Source organism: Urocitellus parryii, chromosome 2 (genome assembly GCF_045843805.1).
Source record: "Urocitellus parryii isolate mUroPar1 chromosome 2, mUroPar1.hap1, whole genome shotgun sequence".
NCBI classification, from domain to species: Eukaryota; Metazoa; Chordata; class Mammalia; order Rodentia; family Sciuridae; genus Urocitellus; species Urocitellus parryii.
Genome location: NC_135532.1, coordinates 173,720,194 through 173,736,813, shown reverse-complemented (window position 1 = coordinate 173,736,813; position 16,620 = coordinate 173,720,194). Strand labels below are relative to the sequence as shown.

Below are 16,620 nucleotides of genomic sequence, written 5' to 3'. Positions count from 1 at the left end.
CATGATTATTGCCCAAGTATTTAACTCATTAGCTAATTCATCAATTTGATTCATAGTATATGGAGTAATAATTTTATTGGGAGAAATTCCAAATACTCCCTTTGCTGTTTTTATTCCTTTGAGTATTAATTGTCCTACAGCCTCAGGATACCTAGTAAGAATAGTGTTAGGAGAATACGATAAATGTATCCATAATAATGGACCTTCTTGCCAAAATACTCCTGTAGGAATATTTTTTGTTGGTAGTACAATAAATAATAAAGGCAAACTTATATCAATTCTATCCAAATGCATATTTTCCATATATGTTTCAATGATTTTTAATGCCTTTCTTGCTTCAGGCGTTAACATGCGGGGTGAATTTGGATCTGATGGACCTTTTAGGATATCAAATAAAGGTCCCAATTCTCCTGTTGGAATACCTAGATAAGGCCTTATCCAATTTATGTCTCCTAATAACTTTTGAAAGTCATTAAGTGATTTGAGTTGATCTACTCATATTTGAATTTTTGGTGGACGGACCATGGTTGAGGATAATAGAACTCCTAAATAATTAATTGGAAAATTTAATTGTACTTTATCTATTGCTATCTCTAGATTATAATTTTTTAATAAGTTTGTAAGTGTGGCATAACATTCTAGCAATGTGTTTTTAGCTTTGTGTGTTAATAATACATCATCCATATAGTGAAATATTTGTAGTTCAGGATTTTGATTTCTAATTGGCTGGATTACTTTGTTAACATAAATTTGAAACATAGTTGGGCTGTTAGCCATCCCTTGAGGGAGTTCTTTCCATTCATATCTCTGATCAGGACCTTCATGATTCAGTGCAGGGATAGTAAATGCAAAACGTGGACTATCCTCAGGATGAATTGGAATTGAAAAAAAATAATCTTTAATATCTATAACTAAAACATACCAAGTTTTTGGCAAAGCAGACAATTGAGGAATCCCTGATTGAGCAGGTCCCATAATGACCATTTCATTATTAATGGCTCTTAAATCTTGTAATAATCTCCATTTACCAGATTTCATTTGATGACAAAAATGGGAGTATTATAGGGAGATACAGAAGGTTGTATATGTCCTTCCGTTAATTGTTGTTTGACCAGATCATGGGCTACTTGTATCTTTTCTTTAGTCAAGGGCCACTGAGGAACCCATACTGGTCTTTCTGATTTCCATGTAATTTTTATTGTCTCAGTGGCCCTTTGTGAAAATCCAACCCATGTCTGTCTGTTCCTTGATCTATTTGTATTGGTGCTGCTATACCTTGTTCTTGTTTTTCTAATCTTTTTCCTTTCCTAAAACCTTGTCTAGCCATAATAGTGGGTGCATTTTGATTGATGTTATTTGTTAATGTCAAACCTAATTGATCTAAGACATCTCGTCCCCATAAATTTACGGGAAGATGATCCAATACATATGGCTGTATAGTTCCTTCACATCCTTCAGGATCCTTCCAATCTAATACCATTGCACTTCTATGGGGATTAGTCGCCACTCCTAGGCCTCGAAGCATTTGAGTGGCTTGTTGTAATGGCCAATGTTTTGGCCATTCTTGATGAGAGATGATGCTAAGGTCTGCACCTGTATCCAGTAGCCCATTAAATTCATGTCCTTGAATATTTAGTTTTAGCATGGGGCGAGAATCTAAATTTAAAGAAAGCATAGCCCAATCTACACCTGTGGAGCCTAATCCCTTGGAACCTCTTTCTACAGCATGACTGGAAAATTTATCATGTAGGCTTGGTATTATTAGTAACTGTGGTATTCTATCTCCTGGTGAAATTACTGATATACCCTTTGGAGAACTGGCTATAATTTTTATTTCACCTTCATAATCGGGATCAATTACCCCAGGACTTATCAAAAGTCCTTTTAGAGTAGAAGAGCTGCGTCCCAATAATAAGCCTACTGTTCCTTTGGGAAGAGGTCCTTTTACTCCTGTGGGAATGATTTGAACTCCCATCTCTGGAGTTAGTACTGATCTGGCAGAGGCGCAGATGTCTAACCCTGCACTCCCTCTGGTTTGTCTGATGAGGGATCTGATGGACAATGTGTCCTGGTCACTACCCTGATGGGGTTGCTGGGTTCCTCCAGTGCTCCGTATATTTGTGGTTTGGGGCCCCGGAACATTGGGGCCCCCTGTCCATTTTTTGGCAACAGAGCCTGATGCCTTTGTCCACGATATTATGGATAAACACCTTGTCCTTTTTTGTTTTTTGATAATGGAGTACCCTCTATGGTGGTTTGAGAACGGCATTCATTAGCCCAATGTCTCCCTCTACGGCATCATGGGCAAATACCTGGTATTCTACTCCTTTGATACCTAGTTTTGTTAAACCCTCCTCCTATGGGGCAATTCCTTTTAAAATGTCCTGTTTGTTGACAATTGTAGCATGTTCTTGGCCTGGTATATAAAGTCTGTTTTACTGCAGCTGCTACAATTTGCCCTTATTCATTAATGTCTCTGGCATCTAAAGCCTGTTTTACTGCAGCTGCCATGACTTGCTCTTGTTCATTAATGTCTCTACATAAATTAATATACGTGTTTAAATCTTCATGTTTCCATGGTCTAATGATATCTCTGCACCAACGATTCGCTTGGTCATAAGCCAGTTGTTTTATTAATGGCATTGCTTGTTCTGTATTCCCAAAAACTCTGGTAGCTGTTTGAATAAGCCTATCTACAAATTCAGCGTAAGGTTCATTAGCTCCTTGTATTACCTTAGATAATTGACCTTGTAAACCTCCATGTCCTTGTAAAGTCTTCCATGCCTTAACTGCATCTACAGCAATTTGTAAATATACACCAGGATCATATGCAATTTGTTGCTGCTGATCCTCATAAGGTCCCTTTCCTAAAAACATATCTAGATTTCTCTGAGGATAACCAGCTGCTGCATTTCGCCTAGCCGTCTCCTTGCAAAATTCCTCATTGGCAACCTTCCATAACAGGTATTGTCCTCCATTTAGCACAGCTTTACACATATTAGCCCAATCTGCTGGCGTCATGCTTAAGTTGGTAATGGATTCGACCAAGCTTACAGTGAAGGGTGCTTGAGGACCATAGGTTGTTACAGCCTCTTTTAGCTCCTTCACTGTTTTGAAATTTAAACCCTGGTAAATTCACTGCCCTCCTACCTCAAATACAGGGCATGTTAATACTTGAGATCCTGTCTCAGGATCCCAGCTATCAACTGCGGGGGTTGGGAGCCTCCTAGCATATGGGGGTGGTGCTGTTGATTGGACACTTATGCCCTCTGGTGATAGAATGCTGTTAGTAGCAGTCTCCTGTAGAGGTGGTGCTGTTGGTTGGACACTTATGCCCTCTGGTGATAGAATGCTGTTAGTAGCAGTCTCCTGTAGAGGTGGTGCTGTTGGTTGGACACTTATGCTTTCTGATAGAAAGGTGTTATTAGCCTCTACCTTTGTCTGAATTGAAGGCTTTGGACTAAGCAAACAAGATACCAATGTCCACAATGGCAATGTGCCAACTGGCAGAGTCCCTGGGCTTTTCTTTTCTATTCTTTTTAAATCTTCACCATGGTGGTCCCACTGTGATATATTCAACAACTCCTCCTTAAAAAGCCATGGGCTACATTTTTGTATTGTATTAACGTATCCCCTGACTGCTCTTGATTTTACTGGGATGCCTCCTTCCTCTAACAATTTACTTAACACTCTTTCGGTTTGTTTTTTACTAATTTCTGATCCCATATTTCTACTATAATACAACCCAACAAGATAACACCAAACAAAACCGAGATAGAATGAAATAAAAATGGAACAACAAAAAATCATTATAACCTTTCTCCCTGTCTGTTCCTCAGACGGAAATAGTTTTTCCTCAGATGTGAGCGGTTTTTCTTCCCTCTCACTCATCTCCAGGGACAGGCAACTTAAAACAAAAGTGAAGCAAAACAAAAGAGGAATCTTAAAATGGCTACCCATCCTCTCGCCCTGCCCTCAGGGGCGAGTAGTTTACTTACCCTCAGTCACTCCCCGTGCAAGCCACCAAATGCCGCAGTCTGGCTGAGCACAATTCAGGAGCCACTTGTCAAAAGAAACTAACTTTATTTTTAGAACTACAAACGCCAAACAAAACAGCTCCTCAGGAAAAAACCCTCAGAGCCCAACTGCCACCACCGGCTTCCCCCAAGCCTCTCACCCCCACACCAGTCACTCCACCTCCCACAATCCTCCTGCTCTTGAGGCCGATTGGCTGGGTCGCGTGGGCGGAGCCAAAGAAGTCCCCCAATGAGCAGCTCCATGGAGGAGCCAATCAGCTAGATGTTGCTGGGGCCGCTGTGAGCCAATCATCAGCTGGCAGTCTGAAGGGCAGGGAAACAGCCCAATGAACATCACCGCAGAGGAGCCAATCAGCTACATGTTGCTGGGGCCGCTGTGAGCCAATCATCAGCTGGCAGCTGGAAGTTTGCTGGGGCCACTTTGGCTGTGGCTCTCAACATTCATTTTGTGTGTATATGTGTGTTTCTTTTTTAATCATGGAAAGGGATTAAGATTTGTCAAATTTTCTGCATCAAATGATCATGTTGATGTTTTCCTTCACTATTTATGTGGTATCCTACATAACTGACATTATTCCAAGTTTTAGTATCTAATAACTAGTAGCATGACTGACCAGGACACTATTGAACCACAACACAAAGAAAAGACCACGAACTCCAATTTTATATCAAATTAAAGCAAGCTTATATTGTGTACACAGAGAGGGCTGGCCAGTGACTGTCTCACCCAGTGACTGTCTCACCCAAAGCCAGGCTAGAGAATAGACCCCAGCTCTATAGGAAAAAAAGTTTTATAGCACAAAAAGTTACAAAGTGGGAGGGATCTTGGGAACTCAACAGGATTGTGGCAAGCATAATACAAAGGCAAATAGCAGGTTAATGATCTACATGGATTAACATTTCAAGGTTGGGAGTAAATTGAGATTCCAACATCAGAATTTATAAGGTGCTGTTGAGGTTTTAGGGAGGGTTGTTATCTGGTCAAAGAAAGCCAGGCATGGGTGAGTTTGGAATTGAACAAGATTAGCCATCAGAGTATGGTCAGGCCAGATAAATATCTTACTAAAATAGAAATAAACTTTTTATAACTTTCTATCTTAGGATAGAATTAGGTTGGTTTTATCATTCCCCTATTGTCTTATGTGTCCCTTTCAAATCTTTGATAGGAGAAGAAAGGTTGCTGAAGGAATTTAAATCACTCTGGGGATAGTCTCCAACTTTCCAGACCCACTCAAAACTGGCCTCCTTGATCTGACCTGACTTGATTTACCTTTCTATACTGACTGTCTACTTCTGGCTTCATTTCCCCCTTTTTAATTTTAGGAACTTTTTACTGCTGTAATAAAAAGGGATGATGCTCGTTATGGCTGCTTTGGAGCTGAGAGGGGGTGATGTGAGGTGGGGCAAACACCTTAGGAGTTCCCTTTTAGAAGTCAGGTCAGATTGAAGTCTGGTTAGGGAAGAACAGGTTGTAAAGTCATCTGAGGAGGGGTGCTTCTATGAGAGAGAAACAAAAAGACATGAGTACAAAATAAATATTGTAGCATCTGGAACATGTCAATATTTATTATGAAAATGATAGAAATTAATAATTTTTCACTAGGAGATGTGAGGGCTGAGAAGTTGTCCCCCAAATGAGGCCAGAGTGGACAAGACCTTCATTTGGGAATGTAAAACTTTAACATCCCCAGAGTTATCAGGAATGCAAACACAACATTTAATATGTTACAGATGTCCATCCCCATAAGATGTAGTTACGCTACAACTGATCTTGGAAAATTTTTACTGGATGACCTCTGTGTCTAGTAGAGAGCCCTTAATTTCTGCTACTTGGGCTAGATAATTATGTTAGTAATTATTAATTCTACTTGTGTAGGAGGTCAGGAAGATCTGTAGACCTTAAACTACTAAACTTCTGACTTTGCAGTTTCACTTGATAGTTACTAGGCATTCCTTCCTAAGAAACTCTCTTTGTAACCTCCAGTCTTACTTATTTTGGGGGCTAATACAAGTGTATATCTTAAGTTACATTTAACTACTATATATATTTTAATGTCCAGGAATAAATGACTATTTTGTTTTTAACTGTTTTTGCTAGATGTTTAAGATGAAGCAGGTCAAACTGACTTTTGTCCTTATTTATTGTTAAGAGCCAGCTACCCATGGAAATCACTCTTAAGGGAACTTGAGAGCAGCTTTTTAGTTCTGCTAGTACCATTTGCACTAGGATGGGTCCAGGTGTTGCTGACCATGTGACTTTCCTTGGAAGCATCAGGGATGTCTCCCTTCTCCAGTGACCCTCCTCATCATAGCAAGTGTACTGATTGGCTTTCTATTTTCCAGTGGTATCATTAATCTCCCTGATTGGGAGGTTATGTAGTCCAGAGTTACAAAGCTCTTTAGAGAAGTTCCCTGTTCCCTGAATTCAGGCTGACTCGGAGAGCAAGAGCCAGATATTGGTTTTCTTGGCCCTTTTAATTTAAATTTAATTTTAAGTCTTGATCTTAAACACCTAGCAAATCAGTCTCACCAGTCTTAAATTAAGAGTACTGGGCTTTGGGCTGTGGCTGTGGCTCAGTGGTAGAGTATCATCTAGCACCTGCAAAGCCTTGGGTTTGATACTCAGCACCACATAAAAATAAATAAAATAAAGGTATTGTGTCCAACTACAACTAAAAAATAAGTATTAAAAAGAAGTACTGGGCTTTAACTTTAATGTCTATAACTTTATAGTCATTTACCCTTTTTTTTAAAATTGGGGTTTGAACTATCCTATCTGTCCTGTAGGTGATGGCTTATTATCTTAAATTAACCCAGGTTGCACTACCTCTGCAAAACATTAACAGTCAAACTTTAGACAGTTTATAAGGAAAATACAAAATAAAATCAACATGAGTAAAAACATATTTAGTTTGTGTAATAATTATCTTGAATTTTGGCTGAGTTATATATTATATCCCCTGTTTGAGATCCTAGTAGTCTTTTTTTTTTATATTTATTTTTTAGTTTTCGGTGGACACAACATCTTTGTTTGTATGTGGTGCTGAGGATCAAACCCAGGCCGCACGCATGCCAGGCCAGCGCACTACCGCTTGAGCCACATCCCCAGCCAGAGATCCTAGTAATCTTAACAACAAAAATCAATCCTTTGAACATAACTTTAAATGAACTGAAGTCTGGCCTACTTTGGAGTCATTCTGACATGTACTAATGTGGGGGGGGCAGAGCCTTATCTCAGGTAAGGTGGGGCTCTTCATAAATCTTTATAAATAAATCTTAAGTGTTCTGGTTTTGAAACTGATCTTTGCTTCTTAAATACCCTTTTACAAAGTTTACATATATTGTTGTTTGAGTGCACATGAATATTAGCTAACGCAATATGATAGTACACTTAAAACACAAATTAAAGAAAGGCTGAGAACTTTTAACCTTTTGTGGAAAAGTAGCAAAATGCTTTTGTGTTTTACAATATTAACCCTTACATAGGCTTTCATTAACTTAAAAATACATTTAAATTTTACACCAGTGTAAATAATAACATAAAACTTTATATGTTTTATTGATAACAGGTCTAGTTATAGAACATTAAATGATATAAATAAATATCCAATATGTTATTCTTATAAGCCTAAAATTACCATACAACTTGAGTGTGGAGAACACCAGCTTGATATAATGCTCTTTTAAAGCTTCTACCTTAAAGACTTGGGTGCCTAAAAGATATGGACACATTTAATATACAAAGAAAAGTAATAGCACCACAATTACATTGATATTTTATATTAATCAAGTTTAGCTTTTAAAGAAATAACATATTATAACATTTCAAAATAAAAGTTATTTTAACCACAGTTGTATAATCTTTAATTTTTTCAAGACTATTTGCTCAAAAAAACAAAGCTTGATAAACACAATGTTATAGGTAAATTAATGTTTTAAGAAATCCTTGTTTCTTAACACATAGATTAAACTTTGGTTTATATCAATACATTAACATTTAACTTTAGGGAAAAAAACCTTGAATAATTTTGACTGATTGTTTCACATACAAACATAACTTACACAGATCTTTTTATCACTTAGTTAAACCCTCTTATTTATTTCATAATATAAAGACTTTCTTATCCAGAAGCACTTTCTTTTCCCTCTATTGAATATAGTTTCTGTACCTAGAACCTTCTAATTCCTCCTTCTTGTCTGTCAATTCCCTTTTCTGTTCACATTCTGAAACAATCCTTGTAAGTTTCTGAATTTGGGCAGATTATTTTATTTTAATAAAAAGAAATACTTCATGTTATTTACAGTACTCTTAATCAGAACATTTTAAACCTTTGGGCCTTTGTATTTAGAATCACATCTTTTTACCATTTCATGAAAACACAATTTTCAAGTATACAGAATTATACCTGTTGGAAATTTAAATTCTTAGTAACATTTTCCAGTGATGACAAAGCAACTTTAAACCCTTTTTAATCTACCAATTTATGAAAACATCAAAATATTACCCAATGGAACTCAAGGAGGTAAGGGTACTTGATGGTATATTTAACAGTTAGTATTTTAACCTTGTAAATTAATCAGATGTTGAAAGACATTTATGAGTAATTCCATGTCAAATCTACTTTACTTGTTTTTACCAAGATATCAAATAAACGTTAAACAGTATTAGCCAATTTTCTGTTGAAGAAAATTTTTGAAATCAAGGGATATTAGACATTTTATAGACATCAACATTTTATTAGTTCTTTGATCACCTAGAAAGATTTGTGAATAGAGTTTAATTTTAAAGACATTTTTACTTTTATCTGTTTACACAATTTAAATTGAACCATTTTAAATCATGTGAATTAAAGGTATTTGGATCCATTTTTTTAAAAAAAATTTATGAACGCTCATTTTCTATTTGCCAATCTTGATATCATGTACATGACATATGGACACACACACACACATATGGTCAGACAACACAATGCACAGTGTGCATACATACAAAAGTAAAGGCCTTGTAGCTTTTCGCAGGTGAATCTCCATTGCAATGTTACAGATGTTTAAAAACTCTGTAATTGAATAAAAAATAGAACTGATCAGAAAAACATTAACCTAGGTGCATAGGACCAAAATCATGAGCTCAAAGAATATGGAATCTAAGAAAAACGAGTCCTAGAAAAAATGACACAGCAGGTAACTATTTAAGTAAAGTACTATACAATTTACTTTTTGGTTTAGTTTAGTTTGAGTTCAGGTAAAAGACATTTTTACTTCTTTTTCCTTGGATCTGAGATAAGTCTCCTGAGCTTGAAGGCTTCTTCCATTTGCATCTCAGTGTAAGTCCTGGCTTAGGTTTGGAAGGAGCTGGGGGAAACTGCTATTTTGAGTGGAAACCTCATGCCTAAGGCGTTTTAACCACTTTTTTTTTTTTCCTAGTTGGTAATTGGACAGATTTGGATGTTGGAAAATTATTGTACCTTACTTTCTATTACTTTTGAGAACAAAGCTACAATGTTAAGCTCCTTACTGAGATAAGCCACTGGCTGTTGAGCAGGTCTGTTTCCTTGTGTGACCATTTTTAGAGTTATTCTTCCTCTCTCTGTGACAAACAGGTTAAATCTTGCTTCAAGGCCTGTTCATAACTCAGGGGGAGTAAACCTTTTGGTAATAGGCTGTTCAGATATTTCTAAGAGGTCTAAGGTAAGGGGTGAGAACAGAAAAACTAGCACTTGTATTCAAGGGAAAAATTGACTTCTTGGCTCCCTACAGAGAAGCAGGAGAAGCATACCTGGGGCATTTGAGGCTAAAGGTTGGCTAAGTAATAGCATAACATCTTTCCAGGTGAGGTCAAACATCTGGCATAGGTTCTGAAATATCTCAATATAAAATACATTGAGTACATACATCTGAACACAGAAACAGTAATGGGAGACTTTAAACAGGCTTATGAAGGCTCTGTGGGAACAAAGGGAACCTGAATGTTTTCTTACTAATTATCCCATATTTTTCTTTTAGTCCTACAATCTGAATTGCTAGCAGTTCTGATCATCAAAGGAAGGGAGGGAAGCATCCAGGAGGGAATGGATGGGGGCAGGGGTCCTCCTGAGAGTCCTGCTATGCTCACACATTAGATTACAGGCAGCACTTTTTGCATCCAACTTAGTTTTTGACTGTTAAGACTCCTTATTAATTATCTTATTTCTGACAAACCAACTTTCAATTGCAAGATTGCACAATACTTCAGAAAACCATTCAAAGACCAGATTGTTACAGTTAAACATCATCTTTTTAGACACGTTTACATCAATAGGTGACCCATTCAGACAAGATCATTTCCAAGAAACAATCTATAAGATCAACACACTATTGCTCAGGTCTTAAGGGCCAGAAACAGATACAAACAAAACACAATGACAAACAGAGAGGATCCCCAAACCATGACCAACAGATGGGAACCTTTAAAGCAGACCAGATGGGGGAAAATCTCCCCAATTTCCCAACTCCCACTTACCTGTGTCTCCTACACCAGTGGTGCCAAAGGTGTCCCCACAAGGGGACCAGATGCTCCCACAAAGGGGAACCAGATGTTTAAAATCAAGGATCTTGGTGTAGTGACTTTACTGCATTCAGTTTCCTTTTTCTCAAAGTAGATGAAGGTGGAGCCATTTTTACAGTGCAGGGAAGGAAAGTGGGAGTTCCCTGAAGCAAAAGGGGTTTCAGCAGCTGCTGGGAGTCCCTCAGTCCCTCCCCTCACTTACAGAAGTAGCTTCTCTGGTTCAGTTTGACTTCAGGCACATCTCCTAACTTTCCAGTAGTCAGCTATCAAAAAGTTCACCTTACATCCTTGGCAGCAAGTACAGTGGCTTGGAGTGCCAGGCCTTCCCAAGAAAGCGGAGCAGGGTCTGCTCTGCGGTCCCACCTGGGGTGCCAAAAATTGTAACCAAAAGTTTGGTCCTTGTCCTTAAAGGCAATTAAAGCCAATTTAATAATGAAGACACAGTTTTGAGAAAAAGGAAAAAGAAGGTTTATTGCTTTGCTAGCAAAGGAGAAACACAGGGGACTCCTGTCCCAAAGGCTATGATCCTCTTGATCAGGAGGGACAAGGGGTTTTAAAGGAATTTTTTAAGAGTTATATTTCAGTAGAGGTTCCCAGGTTCCCAGAGGGCCCTGATGGCATGTTATTTCACTTGTTAATTCGGGAGATATTAATTTCCCAGACCCCCAGCTGGCATCTCCCTCCTGCAGTGGGTGTGCTCAAGGCGGCCAACTATGGGGAGGAAAGATAACACTGTCTTCCTAATCCTGAAGGGGGGTAAAGTTTGTCAAAGTTCCTTAAAACACAGCTCAAAGGAGTGTCAGGATTACTTGCCTTATTATCCATTTTGTTGTTCAGTTACCTTAAGTTTATACCAGAGAAGATACACAACAAAAAGGCAGAGAAAAAAACATAGAACACAGAATGAGACACAGGAGAACAAGAGCCAGGTGCCAAAACCCAGGGAGCAGTGCAACTTCTTGCTAATCCTCCAAACAGGAGTGTGTATATGCCTCTTCAGACATCTTTCTGTCCCCACCAGAGCAGAGGACAGTGCGACACTTTGCTACCGTCCTACACAGGAGTGTGTATTTGTCTGGCCAGACATCTCATTGTCCCCAGAAAAAATTCCTCACCAGACCAATAGGACGGTGAAACAATTCACTACTGTCCAAGACAGAAGTGTGTATGTGCCTCACCAGGCACCTCACTGTCCCCAAAAGAGATCTCTCTTAAACCCAATACCAGATGTTATGGGGGCACCACTTACCTATGGAGGCTCCTCCATTGGATACTTGCTAGTTGTTTTACTGTGTCAGTTCACTCCAGCGATTTGATGAGCCTAAGGCACAACCAGGGGCCTTGGAACATCTCAAGGTGCTCACCCCCTGGGGTGGCACTCCACCTGGAGTCCCAGAGTGAGGGTCCAGCTTCAGAATATTGGTGGTCTGATCTTGCTGGGGCCACCAAACGTTGAACCACAACACAAAGAAAAGACCACGACCTCCAATTTTAAATCAAATTAAAGCAAGCTTATATTGTGTACACAGCAACTGTCTCACCCAAAGCCAGGCTACAGAACAGCCCCCCAGCTCTCCAGGAAAAAGGTTTTACAGCACAAAAAGTTACAAAGTAGGGCTGGGGATGTGGCTCAAGCGGTAGCGCGCTCGCCTGGCATGCGTGCGGCCCGGGTTCGATCCTCCAGCACCACATACCAACAAAGATGTTGTGTCCGCCAATAACTAATAAATAAATAAATATTAAAAAAAAAAGTTACAAAGTGGGGGATGTCTTGGGAACTTACAGCTAACAGGAACTTACAGCTAACAGGATTCTGGCAAACATAATACAAAGGCAGATAGCAGGTTAGTGAGCTCCATGGCTTAGCATTTCAAGGTAGGGAGTAAATTAAGATTCCAACATCAGAATTTATGAGGTGCTGTTGAGTTTTAGGGAGTGTTGTTATCTGGTCAAGGAGAGCCAGGCATGAGTGAGTTTGGAATTGAACAAGATTAGCCCTCAGAGCATGGTCAGGCCAGATAAATATCTTAATAAAACAGAAATGAACTTTTTATAACTTTGTGATGAGATGGCTCCTCATCTTAGGATAGAATTAGGTTGGTTTTATCAACACTATATTCAAGAAACTGGGGTTGGAGAATCACTCTATAAACTAACTATGTGATAAGAATGCACATTATAATATAAAATCCATCTATATATAGTAGTTAGCTGCAAGAAACCATTCTTAGCTTAGGAAAATGGTGTTCCAGGTTTCAATGTAAACTACTAGCAACCTTTAACGTTTCATGTGGTAAATATCTAATTTCTATTTTCAAGCTCCTCCACCCCAGCCTGACTCACGAGATCTGTAGTATTTTTCTCCAATCACTGATGTGACCACTAATATCATCACTTCTTGCAATCCTCTGATAAAGTCTGAAATGTATCTTGCATTCATTGCAGGAGCATGTGCCTACCAAGGTAAGATTTTGCATGACTTTGGAGTCAGTCTTGGCCATCTCTCTAATTCCTAGTCTGGTGATATCTCAGACTATCACCTGTACACCATTTGGTGGGAGGGTGTAACTGGGGATTTAACCCAGGGACACTTTACCTCTGAGTTTAATCCCCATCTTTTTTATTTTTTATTAAGTCAGAGTCTCATTAAGTTACTAAGGGCTTCACTAAGTTGCTGAGACTGGCCTTGAATTTTCCATCCTCCTATCTCAGCCTCCTGAGTTGCTAGAATTATAGGTGTTCACCCTGGCTATATTCCGTGTGTGTGTGTGTGTGTGTGTGTGTGTTGCTGGGTATTGACCCCAGGGCCTTGTGCATGCGAGGCAAGCACTCTCCCACCTGAGCTATATCCCCAGCCCTAAACTCCATTTTTACATGTTGAATCATTCTTGTGTTTCTGGGATAAATCCCACTGGCAATGATATATAATCTTTTTAATATGCTGCTCAATTTGGATCCTTAGGTTTTTTTTAAAGATTTTTACATATTCTCATAAAGGATATTAGTCTTAGTTTTTCCTTGTAATATCTTTGTCTGGCTTTAGTATTAGGGTAATCTTGGTCTTATATATGAGTTGGGAATTGTTCCTTCCTCTTCTACTTCTTGGTAGAGTTTGAGAAAGAGTGGTATCTATTTAAAGATTTGGTAGAATTTGCCAGTGAACTCTTAGTCCTCTTTAGAAGAGTCTACTAAGTTGTCAAGCTTGTTGATTTTCCCTCTTTTCAATTTTTAGCTGTTTTAGACTAGATTCTTAATAGTTCTAGGCTGTTATGTAATTCATTTATTTATTTATTTATTATTTTTTTTTTAAAGAGAGAGTGAGAGAGAGAGAGAGAGAGGGAGAGAGAGAGAATTTTTTTAATATTTATTTTTTAGATTTCGGCGGATACAACATGTTTGTTTGTATGTGGTGCTGAGGATCGAACCTGGGCCAGACGCATGCCAGGCAAGCGCACTACCGCTTGAGCCACATCCCCAGCCCTTTAAGTAATTTAAACAAAATTCTGGTGTCAGTTCTATTGACATCATAAAATATTGCTTCTTGCAAGAACTTTAATTTCACTTTGTAATAAATTGTCATTGAAAACATGTTTTACATTACAGCAGAGATGCTAGTGTGTTGTTGTTTTGCTTTGTTTTTTGAGATGGAGTTTCACTGTGTTGCCCAGGCTGGCCTTGAACTTGTGGTCTTCCTGATTGAGCCACTGAGTAGTTGGGATTACAGGCCTATGCCTCAATGCCTGGCTCAAGATGCTAGTTTTTAAACAAAAGATGTTTGAGTGGAGGCTCTTAGGTGAGTTCATTAGTGAATATTTTTGTGTTATGATATGTGTGTGTGTGTGTGTGTGTGTGTGTGTGTGTGTGTTTTAATGTGGTACTGGGAATCCAACCCAGAGCCTTTCCTCATGCATGTTAGGCAAGTGCTTTACCACTAAGCTCCACTGCCAGTCCTTCTATGGTGTTTTCTTACACAACATCATAACACTCTGGATTCAGCTAACTAATAATTCAAAACACTTATTGTATTTGAGAACTACAAAAAAAATATGTGGTACTAAGATCAATACTTTAATGAAACAAAACGTCCACATACAAACTCTAGAAGTCAACATGCAGGATGTTTACAGAGAATGATTAGGGAATAAACATCCATGGATACGGGCTGGGGTTGTGGCTCAGTGGTAGAGCGCTTGCCTAGCATGTGTGAGGCGCCGGATTCGACCCTCAACACCACATCAATAAATAAATAAAGGTGTTGTGTCCAACTACAACTAAAGACAAAATATTAAAAAAAAAAACAACACACAAAACATCCATGGACAGGAAAGGGAAGATGCAAGACTGAGCAAAGGGGAGTCACCTGAGGTAGGAGCCCAACAAAAGCTCAGCAAACCCAAAGGTCACATGGTTCAAATTGCCCTGCTTTGAGGCAAAGTGGCTGGGCCTGTATGCTTGTAGTGACCACTTCTTGGATGCAATCTGTCCCTGGAAGGAGGGGAGGCAGGACCCAGATTTGGGGCTGTCTCCCACCCACACTCCAGCAGCTGGGTGGGTAAGTTCTTCATTCCTGGAGGGGAATCTGGGAGGCATCTCACAGGGTCCACTCTGCAAAGCTGAGTGTATATGAAGAACTCGGTGTCTGTTTAAGTGTTGGTCATGAATCAGGGAAATGAAATCTACTTGTAAGTGATGTTGGAAACATTGATTGTAACAATGGGGAACACACATGGATTAGACTGTTGTCTCATCTTACACGACATTAATTTCAGATAAAGAATTGAAAGAAAAAGGAAACAATACACCTAATACTTATTAGCTTGAAGGAGAGGGAAATGCAAGTAAACTTAGATGATGCCAATAAAATGATTAATAGATTTGATCATATGAAACAAAAATTTTAATTAAAAATTTTTACACAAAATTAAAAGGCAAACAAAACTGAGAACACGTTTGCAATGAACACACGAAAATATTAATGCCTATTAATTTATATTTTATTCTTTGTTATCCTATCCTTCCCTCCCTCTTTCCTTTACTTTACTCAAGCTTCCGCCTACAGAGACCATTCGACCTTTGAGTTTCTGAGTTTGACTTATTTCACTGAGCACTGTACTATATTCTCCATTACCATCCATTTACTGGCAAATGCCATAATCTCATTCTTTTTAGAAAAGTGATCCTACAAATAAAAAAGAGAAACCCAACACTTATGTTAAAACAACAATGATAACTAATTAGAACAAATTAAAAACAAACAAAACAACAATAACAAAAACCCACAACGAGCTACCACTACGAGCTACCCGTTAGGACAGCTATGATAAAACCAACAACAGCAGTGGAGTTGGGTCCGTTGCCCCCACTTGGAACGCACGCGCGTCCACGCGGCTTCACCGGTCCTTGGCCAGTTGGTGCCCAGTCAGTCTCCGCCCGCCTTGTGTCTGCCTCGCTGCGAGGCCTGCAGTATGGCCCGCACGCAGATCTACTGCTCAAACCAGTATTCGAAGAGCACTAGGAGTACCGGTATGCCAGAGAACTTTCCAAACAAGTACTTTCCAAACATGTCCAAAACCCATGTCATCAGTGTCTGAAGAGGAGTGGAGGAGACTTGGTGTCCAACAGTTGTCTAGGCTGGGTTCAGTGCATGATTCATGAGCCAGAAACACATACTCTTTCTCTTTAGATGGCCTCTTCCAAAAGAGAAACAAAAATGAAGAGTATCTGGGATCATCAATTAAATCTTTCACAAATTTAATGTATATGTATATATAAGGTAGTATTCAGTGAATACTTGAAAAATGTACAAATTATTCATCCAGACCTGTGCATGACCTGCATTCTTCACAACAGAGCTCAGTCAAATGCAACTACAAATAGGTTATTGTAAATTGCTTAAGATAAAATTTCTTCTAGCAGGGAGCCATAGAGCACGCTTATAATCCCAGCAGCTCAGGAGGCTGAAGCAGGAGGATCTTGAGTTCAAAGCCAGCCTCAGCAAAAGCAAGGCACTAAGCAACTCAGTGAGACCCTGCCTCTAAA

At 39.0% G+C, this 16,620-nt stretch overlaps 1 pseudogene; it reads left to right on the top strand.

Moving 5' to 3' along the window:
* The first annotated feature begins 16,046 nt into the window (after nucleotides 1–16,046).
* LOC113186331 (cyclin-dependent kinases regulatory subunit 2 pseudogene) lies at nucleotides 16,047–16,295 on the top strand (annotated as a pseudogene).
* The last annotated feature ends 325 nt before the right edge of the window (nucleotides 16,296–16,620 follow it).